Source organism: Clupea harengus, chromosome 9, assembly GCF_900700415.2.
Source record: "Clupea harengus chromosome 9, Ch_v2.0.2, whole genome shotgun sequence".
Classification (NCBI taxonomy): Eukaryota; Metazoa; Chordata; class Actinopteri; order Clupeiformes; family Clupeidae; genus Clupea; species Clupea harengus.
Genome location: NC_045160.1, coordinates 1082347 through 1087209, shown reverse-complemented (window position 1 = coordinate 1087209; position 4863 = coordinate 1082347). Strand labels below are relative to the sequence as shown.

At 42.0% G+C, this 4863-nt stretch overlaps 1 long non-coding RNA gene across 1 annotated transcript; it reads right to left on the bottom strand.

The window, feature by feature from the left end:
* Positions 1-954: 954 nt before the first annotated feature.
* Positions 955-2257, bottom strand: LOC122133153. The gene is made up of 4 exons (XR_006152563.1): positions 2016-2257; positions 1878-1949; positions 1710-1788; positions 955-1471 (listed from the first exon to the last, which is right to left on the bottom strand). It is a non-coding gene; the product is annotated as an uncharacterized LOC122133153 (long non-coding RNA).
* Positions 2258-4863: the final 2606 nt, after the last annotated feature.

Genomic DNA, 4863 nt, shown 5'->3' with positions numbered 1-4863 from the left:
GAGCCCGTACCTTTCTTTTAAGTTCCCTTCTTAACATCGGATCCCGCACATTCTCACAAAATTGATCTCTTAGGACCATGTCTGCATTAGCAATTGAATCCTGTTTGGACTGTTTCACCTTTGCCATAAGGTCCATTAATGCGTGGGAAAACTCAAACAAAGACTCAGTTTCTTTTTGCTTCCGATCAAAGAAGCGCTGCTGCCAATATACGTATGATTTAGAACATCCATACACCTCTTTTAAGACTGAAATCATTTCTGTAGGGTTTTCTCTAACAGTAACAGGTCTATATTTGATCTCGCTTCGGGCTTCGCCCTCTAAGTGATCATACAAAAACATTGCCTTCTCCAGATCGGACATGTACCTTGACCTAATGCAGCTCTGTGCTTCTTCAGTCCACTCCTCAATAGAAAGGATCCCAGCTGTTCGGGAGCCAGAGAACTTAGGGCACCGTCTCTCTCTGGGCAGATAGAGTGCCTGTTCTCTTCGCACTGGCAGGGGACCAGCATCCTCAACTCCTTGTGCACCTGACAGTCTATTGTTTTCAGCTTGTAGCTGTGCCACCTGTTGCCGTAGCTGCTGCAGCTGCTGTGCCTCGGAACCTCTATCGTTGTCCTCCAGGTCACTCATGTTGCCAGTTGCTGTTCTCTACACTCAAACACACACACACACACACACACACCCCAACACAAACACCCACGGTGCTGCTCACTGTGACCAACCAACAACACTTAAAAGATTAACAAAAGCGTCCTGCCGACTACGCCAAAATGTAGCGCCCCCTAGTGTACAGCTGACTACGCCACCCCTTGATCTCAGTTTGTCTGTGCTAAGGCCAGAGCAAGGGGAACTCTGTCTCAATAATCCGTACAGACACAGGTTCTTGGAAAAGTATAAAAATAGTCTTTTTTATTAATACATGGTATTAAAGTGTTGGTTTGGTTGGTCAACAGTAAAATAAATAACAAGGGAATACAGTGGGGAATCGCCAAGCTAACGGCACAGGAGCCAGAGAAGACAATGAGAACCACAACTAGAAGGGTTAGGGTCCCAATCACACGTGATCACTGTCTATAGACACATTGCAACTAAATGTCACTCTGATAAACTTAATTTAAGGACTTAAGACTTCATGCTTCACAGCAACTTCCTGTCACACGTCTAAGCTATACATTAAGTGCAAGAGGGGGAACTAGGGAGATTGCCTTCTCAGAAGGGCCCTGTATGCTACCCTGGCTCCACCACCACCGAGGCTGGCTACACGAGAGGGAGGGGGGACAAAACAAAGGAATGATGAAACCACTCTAGCCTGTGATGTACAATAACTGCACTCTCACTACAATACTCGTTACGATCAACAGGCTAGAGGAAAAACAAACCAAAATCTAGTTAAACAATAATCACCACCACAATCATACGTGTAGAGAACAGCAACAGCAACACTCCAAATGCTGGTTGCAGTTAAACAGTCTAAAAACATAAACAGACAATTAATACCGGTTGATCACATTCCATTGGCAATACAATTCATGATCTAGATTTATTCATCACAACAAACAGGATAAAGATGCCACATGACAAAGTGGTCAATATAAAAGGCAGGCCTACTATTAAATCGCTATAAAGCGACCAGGGAAATAGCATCTATGCACATTCCTCCGGGCAAATGAGCTACACCACTACGGCAGAGCATAACTCAGAGACGTACCTGCCGCTCACGTTACCGGATGCAAGGAACGCTACGTTTATAGCAGGTACCCCACGACAGCCACAATACCCAGCGGGTGCTGGGTAAAAACAAATACACATCATATTACAATCTGTCAGTTAAAAACAGTGTACAACAACGGTTATGCTTGCCGTTACATTATCGTACCTTGTCCATGGAAATGATCACGCAAAACACTGGTACACCGCGGTTCAATCAGCGTCTGCTTCCCCATACACACTATTGAGACAAACATTTCTTAGCATGCTTGTGAATCCAGAATCAAGGAAAACCGCTTTGACATACCTTTGTAGTTCGAGACAGCACCCACATCACTGCTTCCTCACACCAGTGCCAGCAGCAGAGTGATAACATACCGGCATAAGGACCCCAGGTGTCTATATATATATATCTACACGCCTACCTCTACGGCATTTAGGTGGCCTACCAGATGCCCACTCCACCCCCCAATTAGTGACGTGATTGGCACTGGGAAGAGAGCGCACAAACGATGGAGGGAGACTAATGGAGCCTAGTCCTAACCTGGTGCCCAGGCTACATATGTGAGGCCTGTGCAGATTCATATTAACCTCGAGTACAATGTGTTGTCTGTCTGCCTATGTTTTATTTACCGGACACATTAATAGGATTCGTATGTTAAAGAGGGAGAGAGAGAAAGACCCATTCATGCTTCACCTGCCAAAGTTACTGTGCGCATTACTACCAGGCGAAAAACAAATGCATTCCCATGTATTAACCGCAGGGCTGCATACATTTAGCAAAATCAGTGTATAAACCTGTCTAGAAATTACTGTAGCAATCTTTATTTTTTTTTTCAACTTCTGTGTGTTGAAATTTTACATGGATAACTCACAGAATCAACATCTGAAATACTTCCTACATAACTCCCTTCCCATTTACCCTCCCCCCACCCCAACCCAGCATCCCCTTCACAGACACGCAACCAAACATTCAATTAAACGTCTGTATACAACATTGAGTAAATAACACACGAACCAAAACCAAAACAACAAATATAGCAACAACAAAGATAGACATGCAATGTATACTCCTTATAAAACTAAGTACCTCAGCACTGTTCTATACCAAAGGAATTATGAATCCTCCCAGCCTGATAAATTGTAATAGTATGCAAGAAAAGGCCTCCATATCCTTTCAAATGTATCTGTAACTCCCCTCAGTGTATATTTAATCTTTTCAAGCTTCAAGTAGAACATGATCTCTTTAAGCCTCTCTTTAGCATCTCTTTGGCAACTTTAGAGCAAACTTCAACTGTCAACTCGACCGTGGGTGTAGTCCTACTGCAAATATGTGCAGTCACAGCTGAAACATGGAATATTTGGTCAGAAATAAAATATATTGAGTACTCAACCAAAATGTTGGTGCACTGTGTATCTGATCTATTGAATCTGTCTTTTTTGTCCTTTACAAAGACATATTGGATTCAGAAGTTGATGATCCCATACATTTAAATTTAAAACGTGTTAATATATGTACAATGTATAAATGTCAATGATTTACCTGTTAAAACATTTTAATAAAATAGAAAAAAAATAATATTTAGAGGATAGATGTAAAGAAAATCTTCATAAGTCAAAGTAACTGTTCTTATTTTATTATGTTACTGTATTACTGTATTTTGGTACTGAAAAATAGTCCAGAACTGTCTAAAAATACAACATGACAATAAGCAGTGCAATTCTGAGAAATGTGTACCGTATTATCATATATTATACAATTACTTTATATAGTTTGGAGGGTGGGGGACATTTCAACATTCCAACTCTGAATTTGAACCAATTCTGTAGAATGGCCCATTCATTCAGTTTTCACAATATAATGCTGTTAGTCTTTTGAGTGTAGACCTGGGCCTGTAGATGGAGGGCATGATATCAGCAAGACCTGTAGCTTGTCAACTCCTGACTGGCCCTTTAATGCTACTACACAATAGTTAATGGCATACATAAGTTCCCAGGAATTAAATGCTCATCTTACAAAGACTCTTTCCTTTTTTTCAGTTTGCTCCTTCTTTCTTTCTTTCTTTATATCATGAGCCACTCTTTGGGTGGACTATGGATGCCACTGTTATGGGGAGGAAGGAGGGACGTTACTTCTTTTTTCTTTGCTGACTTAATTCCATGTCTCGCCACTGAATCTAGATCATTACCTCCAGAGAGCAGCATGGAAGCGTCTGTGTACAGGGAAAGACCTGGAAGCCCATACGGCCACTTCGGCTTCCTCAACATCTCCACACAATAGTAAATAGCATAGATAAGGAATTACTTAAGGTAAGGCATTCCTCATTGTCCCTTTGTTCCTCTCATACTACCTCCTCCTTCTATTCAAGCTACTGGTTCTTAGGTTTCCTCTTGTAGAGAGAGATCACTGATGCAGGACAATCACAAAGGAGATTCATTTAGGCCCTTCCATCAGTAGCTCCGGTGACCCTAAGTTGCTTGTAGAATGGCTTGCATATGAAGGACACTATCACTGCATTCACTGCAGGGGAATTTGGACACCCTGTATTTGAAACGGTGGAACAGCCATTTACTGCTCACCATTCTGCCAGTGCGGTTTTGAATTGTTATGTGAAGAGCGCAACTCTTGCTTCTGTATGCAGCCTTAACATCTGGCTGAGCTATGGGTGACTGGGTCAAACAGCATGCACAGTGCAGGAGGAGAAAATGTGACAAAATGACAAAATCAGCATGCACAGGCACTCATTGCTCAAAGGTCTATGTTTATTATGACCACCACTGCAAACAGGCAGGAGGTCATGTAGTGTTCGTCAAAGTTTTTTTTTTCCTCTTTCTACTTTTTTTTTACTCGGTTTGGCAATATCGTATACTTAGACTTCGGCATTCCGCATTCTGGGATGGTTGTAGCCACACATGGCTGATACGGAATATAAGGTTTGGATCCATAGGTGTGCCAATGCCCTGTGAAGAGGGGTAGGGTCAAAGTGCACTTCTGGACACTGCCCTGGACCCCGAAGATTGCTGCTTGTGGCTATATCTATTAAACGTATTATTATGATATCTATACCCCTGTCCTGTTATACATGTCAATGTTTGTACGCCTATATGTAGCATTTACTCAAGTATTCAAGTATATTCTTCCCTTCAACTAATAA